The 20,722-nt window shown below is 45.7% G+C and overlaps 1 protein-coding gene across 1 annotated transcript in view; it reads left to right on the top strand.

The window, feature by feature from the left end:
- Positions 1-20,722, top strand: part of MATN2 (matrilin 2) — a 119,319-nt gene that overhangs the window by 10,188 nt on the left and 88,409 nt on the right. The window lies entirely within an intron of this gene.

A 20,722-nucleotide genomic window follows, 5' to 3' on the forward strand; every position in this document is an offset into this window, starting at 1 on the left:
AAATGATTATAAACAATAATCATCTTTACTTTAAAAACATCACATTTAAATCTCTCATGACCACTGGGTACTGAAAATAGCAAGAGGAGCTATTTCAGAAAGTTGCCTGAATGATCAACCTATAAACATTTCATGTATTCTGGAGAGGAAATATTATAGAGGCTTGAGTTGGATATTAGTTTGTTATGGCTGCCATAACAAAGTGCCATTCACTGGGCGGCTTAAAGGCCAGACATTTATTTTCTCACCTTTCTGGAGGCCAGAAGTCCAAGATCAAAGTGTTGTCAAGGTGTTGGTTTTTTCTAGGCTTCCTTCCTAGGCATGCAGATAGCTGCCATTTCCCTGTGTCCTCACATGGTCTTCCCTCTGTCCCTATCTACATCTAAATTTCCTCTTCTTTTTAGTTTAGAGAGAAAGAGAACAGACATGCTCAAGCAGGGGAGAAGGGCAGAGGGAGAGACAGAGTCCCAACAAGGCTCAACGCTCAGCGCTGAGCCTGACGTGGCGTTCGATTCCACAGACTGTGAGATCATGAGCCAAAATCAGGAGTCTGATGCTTAATTGACTGAACCACCCAGGTGCCCCCAAATTTCCTCTTCTTATAAGGATGCCAGTCATATTAGATTAGAATCCAGCCTAATGACCTCACTTGACTTTAATTACCTCTTTAAAGATCCTGTCTGCAATACAGGCACATTCTGAGGTACTAGGGTTGAGACTTCAACTAATGAATTGTGAAGGAGGCATAGTTCAGCTCATAGCTAGTTGCTTTGCTTTTCACTTTCATTTGTGGAGGACAGTATGTCTTCTCTGACAAATTCCTGTGATAAAACTGTTACTCACGTATGCCAGAGAAGCACGCTCAAAGACTTCAGAGATGAGGATATTTCTGGGTCCTTAAGGCAGGTTGGACAAACGCAGTGAGTTGGACAGAAAATGTCCTAGGGCTGCAGATGGGAAATGAATGCAGTGTAGCCAAGATGGAAAGCCAAGGCTGCGTGAGATTTTTCAAAAGCCAAGAATTAGAACCACTAGCTCAGAAAAGCCTTCTTTCAGTATATCCAGAGGAGGCTGATTTATAGGGGAAGATGAAAGGAGGGCAATGTGTGTATTTTGGCTGCTCAGAGGATGGTGGGGCTGGGAAGGGAGGAGGAGAAAGAAGTTATCATAAGGCTGCAGCCAGCCAAGGAGTAAGAACATCAAAGAGGAAGTTGATGGCCAGATGTACAAAGAGCTGATGCAGGGGAAGGGTCTGGGGGGAGAAACAAGAGGAATGTAAGCATCTGACGACATGGGTTCAGAGCCAAGAGGGGCCTTTGGAAAAGCACAATGGATTACGTGCACTGTGGGGCGTTTGGCCGTGAGAAACCTAGGGAGAATGAGCCTCAGGGGCCTTTAAAGTCAGGTTGGACCATAACGTAAACTGGAGGAATCCCGTCCAGAGGCCTCAGACCTGGCAAAGGGCTGCTAGAGGCTGCTTTCCTTCTCTAGCTCTTAATTCCCCAGCCCTGACACCAGGACTCGTTCCAGTCTACAGGATCCATTCATTGAATGAATATGTACTGAGAATTCCCACGTTGCAAGTTGTGTTGTGCCAAGTGAAAGATGCAGAATCCTTAGACGTTTGGGACTCATTACTGGGGAAGCCAGGGAAGCCATCCCTTCTCCTAAAGGGACTGTTTGTCCATATGTGCTCAGATACCAGTCTCCCTGTGGCTGTCCTGTGTGATTGTCCCACCTACTGAAGGAAGCAGGCTCCTCCACTCACCTGGTCCAATCAAACTTGAATTAGTCTCCAGAATGCAGAGGAATAGGAAAGCCATCGATTTTACCTATCTATGTTTCTGTACCAGAATCATTTAGTTCCAATATGTTATTTTTTGTTTCATGATTTGCCTCAGTTTTGTCATCTATTCATTTGTTAAACAGGTGCACATTGAGTATCTATAGTGTGCAAGGACGGCATGGTTTTGGATGTTGGAGTACTGCAGAGTCATGCTGGGTCACATCGGGCTCACTACCTGTCGTGCTTTAGGGATGCATGGTCTTTGGGGGGGAATTCATATAGGATCCATGAGAGAGGAGGTCCTCAAGAGCTAGTAGAATGTACTCAGAAAGCCATCCATCTGGGCTTGAAGCCTTCTGTAGAAAGGATATATTTCACAACGAATTAAATTTCTTTAGCAGTCATTAGTCTGTTTGGGTTTTCTATTTCTTCTTGAGTCTCTTTTGATAATTGGTGTTTTCCTTAATTCATCTGTATTTTCAAATCTATTGGCTTGCATTATAAGTCATAACACTGTCTTTTATTTTTTTAATTTTTAAAAATGTTTTTTATTTATTTTTGAGAGACAGAGAGAGACAGTGTGAGCTGGGGAGGGTCAGAGAGAGAGGGAGACACAGAATTTAAAGCAGGCTCCAGGCTCTGAGCTGTCAGCACAGAGCTTGACACAGGGCTTGAACCCATGAACCGTGAGATCATGACCTGAGCCAAAGCCAGACGCTTAACTGACTGAGCCACCCAGGCACCCCATAACACTGTCTTTTAATATGGAATATGGTACTCTTTAACAAAAGTGCTCATTGCTTTGTTCCCATAGTTCACAAAGCTCATACCAAAATTCTGAAAGAATATTGAGACTGGAGGACGGTGTGCAGGGTGTGGGGGAAGATGTCTCTATTGACTCTTAGGTTTCCCTGATAATACCTATAAGAGGACTTTACAGTTTTGGGAAGCACCTTTTGCTTGCCTTCTCTCTCTTTCCCTCACAAAGCACTTGAGAGGTAGATTTTTACCACAGTTCCCAGTTACAAATAAGAAAAAAATATGATCAGAGATATTAGCTTATCTATGACATGTAGATGAAGCTGAACTCACTCCTAGATCATACCAGTTTCTAGAAGAGAGTTTAGGGGTGCCTGGGTGGCTCAGTCTGTTAAGCGTCTGGCTTGGGCTCAGGTCATGATCTCATAGTTCGTGGGTTCAAGCCCCGCATCGGGCTCTGTGCTGGCAGCTCAGAGCCTGGAGCCTGCTTTGGATTCTGTGTGTCCCTCTCTCTCTGCCCCTCCCCATGCTCATGATCTCTCTCTCTCCATCTTTCAAAAATAAATAACTGTTAGAAGAGAGTTTAGAGATTATTTGGTTGACAGATGTTTAGTGGGTGGGTTGGTGGGGCATGGACCACCTCAGAGCCTTGGATAAACTTCAGTGGGTCCCTAATTTGGATGGGACAAAAAATGACATGCTTTTTAACTAACCTCTTAACTGTGATTGAGCCTTTCCTTCTATTATGATTGTAAACCACAAACCACAGGAGTAGTAGCATTACTGTATCACCAACAGAGACCACAGATATTTTCATGGCCCATTATAGTTGTCAGATAATTCAAAATATGGTTGACATGAAGTGCTACTTCGGGATTATACTAGTTAGTGGGCCCACCTTTTGTCCTTGTTATTTAATGTTATTTTTTTATTAAAAAAATTTTTATGTCTTTATTTTATTCTGAGAGACAGAGACAGAGAGTGAGCAGGGGAGGGGCAGAAAGAGAGGGAGACACAGAATCTGAAGCAGACTCCAGCTCTGAGCTGTCAGCACAGAGCTGGACATGGGGCTCAAACCCCCAGACTGTGAGATCATAGCCTGAGCCAAAGTTGGCTTCTTAATTGACTGAGCCATCCAGGTGCCCCTCAATGTTATTTTTAAAAGTACATTTGTTACTATATCCCTGGCTTTTAAAATATCTTGATAACTGGGGCTCCTGGGTGGCTCAGTTGGTTAAGCATCCAACTTCAGCTCAGGTCATGATCTCGTGGTTTGTGAGTTCGAGCCCCGTGTCAGGCTCTGTGTTGACAATTCGGAGCCTGGAGCTTGTCTTCGGATTCTGTGTCTCTCTCTCCTTGACCCTCCCCTGCTTGCACTCTCTCTGTCTCTCAAGAATAAATAAAAAACATGAAAAAATATTAAAAAATATATCTTGATAACTGTAGTTCAAATAATTGACCTCTTTTCTTAGTCTCTGCATTTATTTATTTGTTTGTTTATTGTGGTAATAGATATACATCAGATTAGCCATCTTAACCATTTTAAAGGGTACAATTCACTGAGTACATTCACATTGTTGTGCAACCAGCATCACTGTCCAGAATTTTTCATCCTCCAAAGCAGAAAGTACCTATTAAGAAGTGACTCCTCATCCTCCCTTTCCCAAGTAACTACTTTTTTACTTCCCATCTTTATGAATTTGTCTATTTTAGATACCTTGTATAAGTGGAGGGACATAATTTTTGTGCTTTTGTGTCTTTTTTCACTAAGTATAATGTTTTTCAGGTTCATCCATGTTGTAGCATGTGTCAGAACTTTTTTATGGTTGAATAGTATCCATTATATATAATATGTCTATATTATATACATATAAGCCATATTTTGTTTATCCATTCATTTGTTGATGGACGTGGGTTGTTTCTACCTTTTGGCTACTATGAATAATGCTGCTATGATCATTGATGTGCAAGTATCCGTTTGAGCCCCTGCTTTCAATTTTTCTTGGATATATGCCAAGGATGACATTGCTGAGAAATATGGCAATTCTCCATTTGACTTTTTAAGGAACTGCCAAACTGTATTCCAAGTAGCTGCACCATTTCACATTCCCACCAGCAATGCCCAAGGGTTCCAAGTTTTCTTTATTTTTACCAACACTTGGTATACTCCATTTTTTAAATAGTAGCCATCCTAGTGGGTGTTGCATTTTATGTTAGGCATTTAACAAGTTTATTCTGAGAAGGGATCATGGGCTTCACCAGAGTGCCATGAAGTTCCTGGTACAAATTAAGGTTGAGAACTAGGCTGAGGGAACCAAAGCCCAGAGGTGAAGTGATTCCCCAGCAGTACCTACGACGGAAGACCAAGTCTCCCAGGACCCAGGGGGCTCTTTTCTCCTCCTACCACATGGTCTCTTCTCATGTAGACATGTGCCCCAGCCAGTGGTCAGACTGAGTCAGGGCTGGAACGGAGCCATAAACCAACCAGCCACTGAAGCTGAGGCCAGCCCCAGCTCCAGACAGACGAGACAGATGTAAGCCCTGACTGCAAACCGCTGCAACGTAAAACTACCACACACAACCACAGCAACTAAATTTTTATTCACGCAACAAACACTGAGTACCTTGTGTGAGATCAAATTCCATGTTCAGTTGGAGTGTCTAAGGGGCCACCGAAGGGACATCCCTTGCAGATGCTCAACTGCTAGTTTGGTTTATAGGTGAAAGTTCAGGTGGGAGAAATAACCCTGCCTACGTTTCCTTTAAATACAGAATGGTGTCTTGACCGGTCACTCCTTGATCAGGAGCCTCTAGCTCTGCAGAGACTGCCTAAGATGGCTTCCTTTCTCCTGATCATCTCCTTGCGCCATTTTCTTATGAGCTTCCAATCCACTGTGGCTCTTGAATCTTCCTACACCTGCCGCTACTCTTGTCAGTTGGTGTTAAAAATAACAGTAGCTAACTTTAATAAGTGTGAATTCTGGCTTTCCGCTGTGTGACCACGAATAAGTAACATAACCACCCCAAGACCCAGGAGGTGTCTCACTTGGAAAGTGCGGATGATGATGAGTGGGAATGGGGATGCGGCAAGACCATGCAGATAGAGGGCTAGCGTGGAGCCTGGCCCAGAGGAAACATTCAGGAAGTGCTTGTGCTGTTATTGTCAATTTTAACACTTATTATTAAAAACCACTTTGTGCGTTGCAAAATGGAATTCATAGATCCCACTCTATGGTCACATCTTTAAATCTAGGAATTAGGTCTTTTCATCTCTGGGTCTAAGGCATCTGGCATAGTAGCCTCTCAATAAATGTGTACTGAATGAATGAATGAATGAGAGATGACATTTATTAATATTATTAGTATTATTAACTTGTATTTTTTATTGAGCATATACTGACACATAAAATAGCATTTTTAACCATTTTTAACCTTAAATTAGATATTGATCTTAAAGAAGAACCTCTATTGAATTGAGTACATGAGCATTTTAGAAAATATGCACACTTAGCAAAATAGTCTAATTTTAGTTTTTCAAATGTCAAAATGTGTACCATCAGATCCATCCCGTCATACATAGAATACATTTTTATTGAGCAGCTTTTATTGAGCAAGCTTGGTATCAGTAGTGGAGTCTCTGGGTAGTAGGGAAATTACAGTTGGCTTAAGCTAACAGTGGTTTTATGAAAAGAGATTTAAATATCTCACCAGAAGTTTGGAGGTCAGTGATTCCCAGTTTGTGGCAGCGGCTCTGCTTTGTCATGGAGGCCAGAGTTCTTTCTAGCTTTCAGCTGTGTCATCCCAGGAGATTGGCTTTCCTTCCTTGGGCTTTTGCCTTATAGTCACAAGATGACTGCTGTGCCTCCGAACATCACTTTCTTCCATGATCATGGTCAGGAAGAGAATAAAGAGGACTTTTACATTCCTTGGTTCATTTCTTTGATCAGAGACCAAAATCTTCTCTGGAAATTTCAGTAGTGTTTTCTTTACTCCTCACTGGCCCAAACTGGATTGCATGCCCACTCCAACGACCTAGTCATGGATGACCATGACTGGCTTGGTTCCAGAAGGAATCCTTCCTGGTGGGGTAGGACTATCCTCCTGGAGCTCAGGGGCCCCTCTTGGCTACTTGGAATCTTAGGCAAGGGAGCAGGAAGGGGTTGGGGAAAGGAATGAACTTTAAGTAGTCAACCTCCAGTGCTGTCCACTCTACTGTGAGAAGCCATTTTCTTGAAAGTACACAAAATAGAAAGAAGGAAGTAGCAATTAAGGTGACAGATGAGAGGACAAGTAAAAATTACCCAAATGCTTGGTGCATGTTAAAAAAGCTAAAAAAGAACGTCTAAGCCTTAAACTTTATTACTTTTTTTTTTTTTTGGCAATTTAAGGCTTGGATGCTAAATGGAAACATATTAAATGCAATTTAAATGTATTTACCACAATTTAAAACTTGTACTGTAAATACTCTATGAAGTTTTCTAGGGATCTTGAAACATAGCTGGTGAAATCCACATGCACAGTCCGTACCCTATAGCATGTGGAGATCGATCCCGTCACTTCTATTCTCTGGTACTGTTTTTTTTCTTTTTCTTTTTCTTTTTTTTTTTTTTTTTTTGCCTCAAGAGTTAGAGTACATGTCCATCCCCAACCTTTAAACACTTTTTAAAACATTTTCTATTATGAAAGTAATATATGCTTATTTTTGCCCTTGTTATCGATTGGATTCTTAGTTTCTCTCAAGCAAGAGTAGATTTAATCCTGTTGCTGTGTACATTTAGAAATAGAAATATCCAGGCCTGCTGCTTCAAGTCTTTTCTTCCAGGACTCACCTTTGCGAGGTGAGAAGAAATGTAAGAAACCTTCGTCAAGTCGCTTTCTGATGCTGTTTTCTCGTGTCACGGGACCCTAAATATATGTACCTGTTCCTTCCTTCATCTAATAAATAGTTGTTAGGTCACTTAGGGATGGGGATGTTGGGAACATTGCTGGGAACAAGATAGGCAAAAATCCCTGATTTCATGGATCATGTATTCTAATAGAAGAAACAGAAAAGAAAAAATAAATAAGTAAAATATATATGAGAGAAGTTGATAAATGCTATGGAGAAAAAGAAAGCCAGAAAGAGGGATCCGAGTGCCAGCTGGGATGGGGGGCTGGATTTTAGATTGTGAGAGGGAAGACCTCACTGAGAGGAGGCACTTTCTACACGTCCCCAAAGGCGGTGAGGGGACAAGTCACTGAATCCAGAATGTTCCAGGCTGAGGGAACAGCAGGCAAAAGCATGCCTGAACTGTTTAGAATAGCAATACCAGAGTCGTGTGGTTTAGAAAAGTAACACAGGCCTTTGGGGCCATGGTTAGGACTTTGGCTTTTCTCTCAGAAAAATGGGAACCACGGGAGGGTTTTAAACAAGAGTGAGGTGGTTTCACTTGTGTTTAAGGAATCACTGTGGCTGCTGGACTGAGAAGAGTCTGTAGAGGGGCAAAGGCAAAGGCCGGATGGGAAGTTAATGCCGTCATCCCGGTGAGGGATGTCAGTGGAGGTGATCTTCTCGGAGTGTACCGAAGAACTAAGAATTATTTTATTTTGTGGCAAGTTTCCTGAAACCTTCTTGAACAGTACCAGTTGCTGGGAATTTATGGATTCAGCCGGCAGAGCACCCTACCATTACAACTAGGGAACATTCATGTGATGCAAAGTCATGTGGATCGCACCCTGGTCTAGTTGTGTGTGGAAGTTGTTGTTTCCTGCAGACTAATTGTGAAGAGTATGAGTTCTAGAGTCAGTTTCCTGGATTTGGATCCTGGCTCTACCACTTTCTAACAGTGTGACCTTGGGCAAATTACTCTAAACTCTCTGTGCCTCAGTTTCCCCACCTGTTAAATGGGGACAACAGGTTGTTGCAAAAAGTGGGGAGTTAATACATGTACAACCTTTAGCATTGTGTCAATATATAACCACCGCTCAGTAAATATTAGCACCCTTATAGATATGGATATAACCATTTATAAAGGTCAAGAAACAGCTCTACCTAAATTATTTAACACTATAGTGTACTAGAACTAGAAAGGAACTGAGACATCATTTAGTCCAACCCTAGCACCCTAGATCAAAGTGACATGCCCCCCCCAATAAAAGAAGGAGTTTATGTAGCTAATGTCACCTAGCTGGTGGCAGGTTAGGGATCAGAACATGGACCTCTGTCCCCTGTTTTCTGTGCTATGCCATGTTGCTTCCATTTGGCCTTCAATAGAATACCAGGTGGGAATAATAATAATCATAATAACCACAATAAGTGACTTTTGACTCTCACTTTGTGCCAGGCACCACTGTATGTGTTTTACACAATTTCACTTCCTTAATCCTCACGACAACCCTCTGAGGCAGGTGCAGTCATTGTCCCCATCTTGTAGAAGAGGAGACGAGTTAGAGAGAGCAAGTAACTTGCCCAGGATGGGGGTGTGTGTTGGGTGGTGGAACATGGGTGGCCTGTGAGTCAGGAGGCTGCCCTACCATTGCATGGTCTACATTCCTTGCTTGTAAAATAGGGACTGTGAGTCCTGTCTTGAAGGTCCCTTTCAGTTTTAAAGTTTGCACATCCTAAGTACTTTGTGATTATCAGGTCGGTAACAAATACCGTTTTAGCTCATTAAACATGCTGTCTTATTAACTGATCTTCATTTTAATGATCAGCTGCAAGAAAGACTATTTGTAGAACAGCCTAGAAACCAAAGTCACCAAGGCTGTGAGGGATGCTTGAAATGTTATTCCGGCTTCCATGGCAACCCCAACATAGGCGTTAAGCTTAATGGAGTCAAGTACCCCAGCTGGAGCCGAGTGCTCACCCAAGCGCTGTGAGCTCCGAGGAAGCAAATAGCTGGCTCAGTAGTTTTCCTTTTGTGTAATCCACTGTCTCAGTGTATTTTAGGGAGTGGAGACCTACGCCAAGTTGAGTAAGGATGGAGGAAATGAAAAATTATATCAAAGTGGAGAGAGGACAGTTTCCAGATGAGTTGGAGAGTAAGAACAATCTAGGTGGGGGAGTCACTGGGGAGAGAAGGATGGGGGAGGCGTGCATCGGTTCGGGGGTGGAGGAGGACAGTTGACTCCACAATGCTTGGAGGCACTGGGCCTTCAGGTGAGCTTGGTGAAGAGCACTGAGCATGCCCAGTAGTTTTTTTTTTTTTTTTTGGTCCCAGTGTGTTTGGAGCTCTCAGTAGGAACCTACTGCGGATGAGTGTGGTGGCAAAGCGCAGATATATTGAGGAGTTGAGGGGACCACCAGGGTCAATGCAGGAAACAAAGCTCTCTAGGTATTTTAAGCAGAAGGGGATTTCAGGGGCCGCCTATGTGGCTCAGTCGTTTAAGCGTCCGACTCTCGGTTTTGGCTGAAGTCAGGATCTTGCAGTTTCATGAGTTCAAGCCCCACATTGGGCTGTGGGCTGACAGTGCAGAACCTGCTTGGGATTCTCTCTCTCTCTCTCTCTCTCTCTCTCTCTCTGCCCCTCTCCTCCTCAAGCTGTCTGTCTCTCTCTAAATAGATAAACTTAAAAAAAAAAAGGGATTACTTACGTAATTGTTGGAAAGATTGGGGAAGTGGGAGTTGGGGCCATCGCCCAAGAATCCGTTGCTGGGATCAGGGTGCTGCTGTCACCATAACTGCATCTACAAAGCTGGGGAGCAGATACTAGAGCACCAAGCCTGGCTCCCTGCACCCTTTCCTGCCAGGAGAAACAGCTTCCACCTTGCCTCCTTCTTTGTGAGGACATCTAATTGGTGGTCCCTAACTGTAACCCAGAGCCCCAGCTTCCTGGGGGTCTGGGAAGCAAGGCTCTTGTCATTTTCACTCCAGCAGTACTGGAAGATTCCTGAAAGAGGTACTGAAAGAATCCTGAAAGAGGTAGCAGTTTGTGCTGAATGCCAACCGATGTTCCATCAGTTGCTATTTCAGGTGACCTCTCAATTAATGGGGTGAGCAACAGAGGCACAAGAGCGGGACTGGAGGGGAGAGGAGTCAGGAAGGCCCAGCTGCTGATCTAAGCTGTCTGCTCCACTTTTGAAAGTCCTTCAGGCAGACTTGCTCCACGGTTAGATACCAACGGGGCAGAAACTCAACTCCTAAAGATGAAGGCGCTGTCTTAAAATTCTCTCTGGTGCCTTCTCTCTCAGTTTATACACAGAAGATGTTAACTGACATCTAACACACCAGACTGGGGTCTTGAGGGGAAAGAAAGGTTGAGGTGAGGGGCTGGGGCTAGAGAGACTGGTTCTAATTTGGGCCAGGGAAGGAGAAGAGTGAAGTCTGGGCTGAGTCAGGAGCCCTTAGAATGTACCCTAAAGGGGATGGCACATTCAAAATTTTTCAGTGGTTCCCCATTGGCTCCTTAATGAAGTCCAAACTTCTTTTTTTTTCTTAAGCAAGCTCTACACCTGATGTGGGACTTAAACTCATGCCTCTGAGATCAAGAGCCTTATGCTGTACTGACTGAGCCAGCCAGGCACCCCATGAAGTCCAAACTTCTCAATAGGGGGTGCACACAGCCCTCCCTCCCTGGCCCTGTCATCCCCCATGAGGGATCCAGCCGCACCACACCACCTGCACTTACCCGTGCACCCGAGCACCCTACCCTGTTCCGACCTCCAGGCCTTCGCTCACACTGACCCTTTGCCTCAAGTGCCCATCCCGACTCTGCCTGGCCAACACCGGCTCGTCCTATACTAACAGAATAATATTATAAAATAATAGAGTGCCCATCAGCTTCTCCGGCATCTCCCTTTCCACCATCTTGGGATCAGTGCTGTCCTCCAGACTCTAGTTGCTTAGGTTTTTCATAAATCTTATGAATCTGTCTTTTTCTTAAAAGGTTGTCAGTTCCTCCCAGGCTGAGATTGGTTCTCATACTGTATCCCCAACACGTGGCACAAACAGGGGGGTTCTATAATGTTTGCATCACCCAGCCACACCAGAATGATGAGAGAAGTGTCTCCAAAGACCAACTCTGCCTTTGCCGGCCCAGGGCTGGGGAAACCTGTGTTCCTTGCCTTGGTGGGTGCCTGCACCCTCCGCTTCCAGGGAGGGGAGTGCCGGATTCCGCCTCGGGGCCCCTTCCTCCCGCCTCCTGGCTGTTATCTGTCTGGCCTGACCCTGCACTGCTATTCCCAGGTCTCTCTGCTCTGCTCCCGACTTCCATTTGCCGAACTCCCAGAAAGCAGATGAGGCAATTGCTCAATTTATTAAGTTAAAATGCTCCTATGGGTTAACTGCCGGTTGCTTTTTTAAAGCTGCCTGCACTGTTTTTCACTTTGTAGAGAGAAGAAATCACCTGTTTCCCCATCACTTTCTGTGCTATCTTGTGGGGGGTGGGGGACGGGTGGGTTTTGAGGGTGTGTATATGTGTGTGTAGGTTACAATTTTAAGACATTAGTCAGTTCTCAATTTGAGAAAAAAAGAAAGACAGCGAGAGAGATTTCGGTACAGAATATCAAACTCGCTCTGTACCTATACGGTCAGCTCAGTGACTTCTAAAGCCATTGATTGTTTTAGGGCTTCTTTATATTTCTGTTTATCAATTGGGAGAAAGCCTGTTTGTACCACAAACTCTGAGAGAAGATGTGAGGGGCATCTTTTTTTTTTGATGAAACTTTAGCAAACTGCTCTACCTTGCAAGGAAATTCAGTTCACTGGAAACTGTTTTCTCCAGGGTGAAAGTGGGGCAGCTTTCTCTTTGGCTCCTTCGCAAAGAAAATTGTCCAGGGCTCTGGAAACCACGGTTGTTGAGCCTCCTATGATGTCTTTTCTTTCAGCTCATGTAACAGTTACTAGAGGAGACTGGTGTGATGTGGCATGTTTTTTTTTTTCTTTTCCATTTTGCTGGCTCGTTGGTACACACTCCCTGAGGGCCTCCGAGAGCTGTGTTCCTAAAGGAATTTATGACAGTCAGCAGGGACGACTGAAAGTTGAGCTGGTGTCAAATCCAGAATCCCTCATTGCTACCCAAAGATGCAAGTTCATTTACCAGAGCCTTCTTTGAAAAAGAGCAACAATGGCGAAGTCTCCTTGTGACATTGGAGAGTATATTTTGCATAAGAGCTTCCCAGTGTGTGTCTCCACAGCCAGCTAACATCCATCTCCCCCATCCTCCTCCTCTCTGCTCTGCAAATGTTCTCCCTGGTCACAGCTGAGGAAGGTACACGCGGAGCAAACATGACAAAGCTGGCATTCCAGCTGCTGCCTGGGAGCTTTGGCTCAGCTTGTGTGTGTTGGAAAGAACCTAACAGGATAGGGGTTGACATTCTGACCGTATCTCATGCGTTCTTGAGAGAAGCAGTTGGAACGTGGTGTCTCGAATGGCATCAACTGCTTTTTACACAGCTCATTGGGCCAGACAGGTCTGTGATTAAGAACACATAGGGGCGTGCCCGGGTGGCTGAGTTGGTTAAGGGTCCGACTTTAGCTCAGGTCATGATCTCGTGGTTCATGGGATCGAGCCCCACATCGGGCTTTGTGCTAACAGCTTAGAGCCTGGAGCCTGCTTCGGATTCTGTGTCTCCCTCTGTCTCTGCCCCTCCCTTGCTTTCTCTCTCTCTCAAAAATAAATATTAAAAAAAAAAAGAACACACAGAGCAGAGAAAAACTGGAGGGGCTCTGGCAGAATGGGGGCCTGGCCAGCCACAACATCCCTTCCCTCGGCCCACTTCCACCTTCTTTCTTCCCCAACCAGGACTCAAAGCAGGATGAATGGAGCCAAGGGGGAAGGCCATGGAAATCAACACCATCTGGCTGTACTTGTTACTCTTCTCTTTGGTAGTTGGCCAAGAGGTAGAGTGTATATTTGCTCTAAATTTTTGCTACCCGTGCCTCCTCGTAGAATTACAATCTCTAGCAACTCTTCTTTATGCCGAGGGTTAGGCTGTTCTAGCTGAGCATGAGTTATGATTAGGATTACCAATAATGACTCACTTTACCCTGCATCATTCTGCAGGCTTCTGTATGCTTGTCTCACCGAACCCCTGGACTGTAAGCCCCCTGAGGCCAGGGACTGCATTATCTACTGTCAACACCAACAGTGCCAGCACTGTAGTTTGCCCATGGTGCCTTCTGTTCTCTACCCTGTGTGTACCAGGCCTGAGTCAGGCATTGGTGAAACGAAGATGAATAAAACCCAGTTGTGACCCCAGAGGTCTGTCTCACTTTTTGTGGGTTTGCAGGCCAGTAAATATGGTATTTGTGGGATGACATTGTGGCACATTGTCACTAATAGGGCTTGGTGTCGGCACTGCCTGGTGATGCACAAGGCACTTTTGGACATGGATACGTGCAGCAGATGAGTCCCCCCGGCTAAGGCACAGTGGTGCCTCTCCCCCTCAGGCACTGGCCCAGGGTCGAGAGTGAAGAGGACATGTGCTCTAGGGGAGTGTGTCTTGAGTTGAGCTTTAATTCCTGGGGCTCATCCAGTCTTTGCTGCCAGTCCTCCCCAGATTTTATTGAGGGGGAAAATGTGCTAATTGGCAATCAGGGGTTGTACCTAGGTAAGGCTCTTCTCTGGGACATTTTCCTGTTCACAGGAGACTCTTTATGTCACATCATGTACTAGGAAGTAGGGGCTAGCAGTGCTGGTACTAACATCAGACTGGCGTGGGTTTGAAGTCCTTCTTCCACTACCACTCTTTTGCCTTGTGCCAGTGGACTTATCATTCAAACTCTAAGCGTCAGCATTGGGGGTAATAATGGTGCCTGCCTTATTTATTTTCTGAGCCCAGTCGAAAGCCAGGACACATCTAACATGTACATGATCCAACATCAGAATAGAACATGAGAAAATCCAGGATGTATGGTTGCCATATTTACAAGGTCTCTCCCGGTCTTGGGAAGGGGTCCCTTGATACTATCTTCTCCTCTGGACTTTTGGCTCAGTGGTACATGGTCTTTCTGGCTCACATACCCCTTGGGACAGAGCTCTCAGATTTGTCTCAAGAATCAACTGAAGGAATTACAAGTGCAGATTACTGGGCACTAGCCTCAGAGAGTCAGATTCACTGACTAGGGTGAATTCACTGACTAGGGCTAGGTTGCTGCCTAGGGCTCAGCATTTTAAATCCACACCTCAGGTGTTTCTTCTTTTTTAAGTTTACTTAATTATTTTGAGGGGGAAAGAGAGAGAGTGAGAGCAGGGGAGGGGCAGAGAGAGGGAGAGAAAGAATCCCAAGCAGGCTCCATGCTGTCAGCATAGAGCCTGATGTAGGGCTTGACCCCACGAACTGTGAGATCATGACCTGAGCTGAAACCAGGAGTCAGATGCTCAACCCACTGAATCATCCAGGCACCCCTCCCATGAACATTATTGATCTTGCTGTCAGTGACCCTTAGGGTGGTGGCTTTGAAAGGAATTGCTTTGATGAAACAGTATCCTGAGATTTACAGCTGCCAGGTTTATCTATTGTGACTCTGATTAATGAAACTCACCAAAGTATTCATTTATGGGAAAGTTCTGCTGTAAAGAGAAGAGTGAGTTCTATTGTTGGGAGAGTCTCTCTATTCTTTCAGGCCAGGAAAGCTACTGATGAGATGGTTGGGGCATTATGGTTGGCGGTTGGGGATATAACAGGCCCAATTGCAAAAGGTCTGTTTGGCAAATCAGTTTCATTCCCCAAGCCCCTTCCAGACACAGGTGGAAGGAACGTGAGGTGCCGGGCCGGGAGCTGCACTGTGGTGGAACTTTGATTCTGAGCCTAGGATTGATTAGGGGTCTCACAGGTGCCAGGGCTGGAAGCCGGGTTGGGGGTGGGGGGTGGGTGGCATGCAAAGCTTGGGATTTGCCATCCTGGCTTGAGATATTATCACATGACTGACTGTCAGGGCAGACGTTCTTTCCCTATGGTTTATACACTTGAATTTTTGAGCCTTATGTGCAGGGCTTGACATTTATACCAATTAGATTTCGTCTTGTTAGTTTTGACTCATTGTTCCAGCACTCAAAAGTCCTTTCTGGTCCTGACTCTGTAGTTTGGCTTATTAGCAGTTGCTCCCAGCATTGTACGTAGTGGTGTTGAGAGACCCGTGAGTGCCCCAGAATTTGGAAGAATGTTTGGAAAATCTTACCAAGTGGGGAATGATTTGCTAATGAGTCCAAGGTATGTTTTAGATATCATTAAGAAGTTCAGGGTGTTTCCCTAATAGAATAGAATCAAGTTTTCAGGATATTCCCCAGTGATTCTTTAGGAAGATGTGAGTAGAGCATAATGGATTCAAAGAAGGCCATAGCTCATGATCTGTACCGTCAGATGTCTGGCAGGGGCCATACAGCAGCTGGCGACTGACTAATAAGGGAATTGGAGATGGAGGGACTTGACTGTGCTCTTTGCGGCCCTGGCCAAGGAGCACGTGCCCCAACCTAGTGCCCTAAATACAGGGGCATTGCAGGTTAAGTCCCGTTGGGGGCATAAGATAAAAAATCATCTAAATTGCCTCTGAAATGCCCATGAAACCACCTGTAAGTCCCAAGAACTAGTCTTGGTCTGGAGGCACATGGTGACAGAACCATACGAGATGGCCGCAGGGGCCACGTCTCAGGCATCTGTGGACATGTACTCATTGAGCATGACACTGGGTAGGATCATGGTGCTGTGTTACATGGCAGTCTTTTTTTTTTTTTAATTAATCTTTGAGAGAGCAAGCAAGCACAGAAGGGGCAGAGAGAGAGAGAAATTCCCAAGCAGGCTCCACACTGTCAGTGGGGCCGATGTGGGGCTCGAACTCACGAATCATGACCTGAACTTAAGTCAGGTGCACAACTGACTGAGACACCCAGGTGCCCCACATGGTAGTCTTTTCTCTTGGTCTGTCTGTCTCTCTAGTTGCCTTTCTTTGACCAGCCCAAATACCTCAATTCACATAAACCAAATGCTTATGGGATGCAATTTCCCTGGGCTCTGCATCACACATCCTTCAATTTTCCCCCCTCCCGACAAGCACTTGTTAAATGAATGAGAATGGAAATGACCAGCAGCCTGGCTTACTAGGTTACTGCTATTCAGGGAGGCAAGCATCTGTTTTACCATTTTATTAAAAATTTTAAAATATGTTTTATTTATTTTTGAGAGACAGAAAGAGGCAGCGTAAGCAGGGAAGGGTCAGAGAGAGAGGGAGACACAGAATCAGAAGACAGGCTCCAGGCTCTGAGCTGTCAGCACAGAGCCCAAAACAGGGCTCGAACCCATGAACCATGAGATCATTACCTGAGCCAAAGCTGGACGCTCAACCGACTGAGCCACCCAGGTGCCCCTCATTTTACTAAATTTTTAAAAAGACAAATAGGCATGTAGCAGAGAGAAGCACTTGGCAGGAGGCAGGCATGTTTGAGCCATAGCTTTCAGGCTGTGATTCCAGGGAAGAAGTCCAGTGCAGTCCTGGTGCATCTTGAGGTGTATCAAATGGCAGGTCTAAAAGAATAAAATCCTTCCTGAGTATTGCTTGGCAGTTAAGAGCAGGAGGTACAGAGCCAGACAAAATGGGTTCAGATCCTGGCCCCCTCCTCCTTAAATATTACTGAGTTATTGCTAGCCATTCTAAGTTCATTGTCATCACCTGTCAGTGGGAATAGTAACAGTACCTACTCCCTAAGGTTAACATGAAGGATAAATAAGCCAATGAATGGAAAATATTCAACAGGGTCCTGGTACTTATTAAGTGCTCAATAAACAGTAGCTATAAATTATTATTATACTCTTCTGAGTTTCACAACATCCCTGAGAGGTATTGTTGGCACCATTTCACAGAAGAAGAGACTAAGGGTCAGAGAGGTTAAGGAGAGGCTCAAGACCACATGGACATAAGGTGCCAGAGGCTGGATTTATACTTGGGTCATAGGACTATCTGTTTTATCACTAAGCATTTCAGGGTGAGCTCCTTTTCAGTCTCTGGATGAAATTATTTTACTCTTATTATAGATATTCACATATTTTCTTTCTCCAAACATGCTTGGATCTTTCCAGGCAGACGGCACCAAATATTTACTGTACAATTACATGGCCATGATTGAATTTAGCCAGAGCAAGGGAGGCTGATTAGTGACAAGTCCACAACCCTGAGAAGAGGAAATAGTTCCAAGGTTGCACACTGTAATCCCGCGGGGGTGGAAATGTTGCTTGAAATTGTCCTGGCTCAGGTTCAGGGGTAAGAAGCACTTGTTTGCCCAACTTGTGGGCTTTGAAGACGAGCTGACAGTACTGAAGTGCAGGTGACAAGGTCCAGACTGTCACTTTGTGGTTCAAGGGATGACATATTATGTGCCCAAAAACCCTCATCCAGTGCTGTTGAAAGTCTGTCATGAGGGGCCAGAGGAAGGTTGTGTGCTCTTCTCCCAGGCCAGGGGGACCGGGGTGCAGGTTATCAGAACCTATACGTCAAAGGAACATACACAGAGGAGAGTCTAGAAACACCTCTTAGCAGTCCCCACGTGGAAACGCTGTAGGGTTCTTCGCAGCAAATATTTCAGAATGCCCCCAGTACCGACCAAGCTGATATTGTCTATGAACCAAAGATCAAAAGTGGCTATGCTTCCCCATAAAATGGCAAAGATTTGGGTCTAGAATCTATGCCTCTATTAGCTGAATCCACACTTGCTCTAGAGCTTTCTGACTTTGTGGTTTTCATCCACCTCCTTGAACTGACTGCTCTGGCTCAATCCTTTCCACCTGCATCCTTACTCTACCACCCAGAATTCCATTTAACTCCACAAATGCTAACTGAAGACATTACTCTATTCCCATTGGCACGGTGAGGAAGATGAATGAGACGGTTTCCCACTTCGGGGAATTCACCGTGATATGAGGAGGTCCAGACTTGCCAAAACTCCTTTTCTCCAGAGATCCCTCTGGTACCTAAACTAGTGGTTCTCAAAGTGGAGTCCCTGGGCCAGCGGCATCAGTTTCACCTGGGACCTCTCTAGAAATGCAGATTTTCAGGTATCACTCTAGATCTACAGAATCAGAAATTCTGGAGCTGTGGCCTACTGCTCTTAGTTTTTAACAATCTTTGAGGGGATTGGGAGGCACCTCAAGGTTGAGAACCACTGAACCGGCCCTCTCAGGGACAAGCTGCAAGGCCCTAAAAGACCTGAGGAGCCCTTGGTCACTGGGGTTGCCAGGACTAGCTTTCAGCTCACGGTCACAGCCCCCACAACATTTTGAACCTTTGTGGTGTTTCTGTAAATGCCCCAGCATTGTGGAAACTACACATTTGTTTCGACGGGAACTAATCCAGTTTAGCACATAATTCCCCATGGGACTCCAGGCTTCCCTTTCAATGGACTGTGGTGCTTGATGGGATGTTGACACCGTAACTAAGACCCACAGCAAAGACCCCCAGCCCCAGAGGACCTCCTGCTTCCAAAAAGCTCCTGAGGAAGAGACCTCAGGAGGCCAGTCTGCTGTCTCCTCTCTCCCTTCCCAGGAGCCTTTCCCTAATATCTTCCTCCATGGCAGGGGCCGAGCCTCGTTGTAGTTCTCCTCAGCGGGTGGAGGTCACTGGGTCACATTCTCCCTGAAGTAGGTTCAGACATCAAGGGTGGGGTGTGGGTAGCTTCTGGAGAGGGGCCAGCCTGGGTCCTGGCCCTTGTCTTCTGCCCTGGGAACTGCGGGACTGTCATCCACGGCTCGGACCCAGGGCTGTATGCTAGACCATCGGCACCTTTGTGAAAATCACAAGAGGCACCCCCTCCAGCTGCTTCTCGGGGTGGACGCAGCCCCTGGGGTTCAGGATTTCAGCCGCTTGCCTCCTAGGGCAGGTGTCTGTGAGGCCTTCTATTCCCCAGCCTGGCCCTGGCAGGAGACAAATGAGGGGTGATGTGGGCAGATAAGGGGGTTCCCACATGCAGAACCGAAGGCTACGTTCTTCACCCACATCATTTCCTTGAATTCTCCCCACCGCCTAATGCGGGTGTTGGTGTTGTCTCCATATGGGTTTCTTTCTATATTGTTTAAGATTTTCAAACTCTCAGTGCCTCCATTTTCTCATGTATCCAAAGGGGTGATGACACTACACTTTCCCCTTAAGAGCAGGTTCTGAAAAGCAAATGAGCCCATAGTGATGAATGTGCTCTGGAAAATAGATTTTAAAACATCCCACAAACGTCAGGTTTTATATTGATCTTTCTCCCAGAGTTCTCAGAGGCAGTTTCTGGGGCCTCTGGTTTGAGAAACACACTTTGAATTCACACAGCCCCAGCTTTAAGTGTGGGTGCAGCACAAGGTTGGTCTCCTGGCAGAATACTATGGTTTGGGGGTGCTTCCTTGCCCCCAAATCGGAAGACTTGTGAGGCCACAGTGGACGAGGTGTGTGTGCAGGCACTCGGGACGAGTCAGAGCCTGGCAGGCTGGCCTGGACAGGATGACCTCATGGGCCTTTCCCACTTTTCATTTTGATGACTGGGTTCACTGTTTCACATTTGGCTTTCTCTCTCTTTTTTGCAGCTGTGGTGATTGGGATTTAGGGCAAGCATTTAGGATCCCTTTTCTAATCCCTGTCAAATCTGGATTTAGCTACAGAGTCTGGGAAGGGGAGGAGGACCCCCCCTGCTGCGAACATGTGAGAAACTCCCCTACCTTCTGAGGTCTGAGGACTCTCACCTCATCCCCTATCAGCCTCTTCCCAGGATGTGAAGCGTTTCACCCACAGACTCAGATGTCTTCCAGCCTTCTTGTTTGGGGGCTAATGGCATAAGCATGGTGGGGGTGAGGGAGAGACTTAACATTTACCTTTTTCCCACGTAACTGTGTCCTTTGTTTCTTGGTCGATCCCTTCTCCAGTTTCAGTACTCGCTCCCCTAGTTAAGGTTGAGTCCCCTCCACCCCCAACCAGATTAATGCAGCTGTGGTCTGCATCACTCACCTTGCAAACCACTGCCGCCCTCAGCCGGCTTGTTATTATGTAACCTGCCTGCAGGTGAGCTGAGTTAATCGAAGGATGCGAATATCCTGTGCTCCTCACCCGTGGTTTTAGGCACACATGTCCCAGGCCTTTCGTAGCTGGCTTCCGCTTGCCCTCCGCCTCCATTCCTATCTGCCCCTCCAGCAGCACGTCATCGCTCATTCCATTTCCCCCACACAAATGCCATCGTAGGCTTCTGTTCACCTGTCTCTTTCCACATGTTCCTTCTCTGGATGCAGACACCACGTGAG

This window comes from Suricata suricatta, chromosome 15 (assembly GCF_006229205.1).
Source record: "Suricata suricatta isolate VVHF042 chromosome 15, meerkat_22Aug2017_6uvM2_HiC, whole genome shotgun sequence".
Classification (NCBI taxonomy): domain Eukaryota; kingdom Metazoa; phylum Chordata; class Mammalia; order Carnivora; family Herpestidae; genus Suricata; species Suricata suricatta.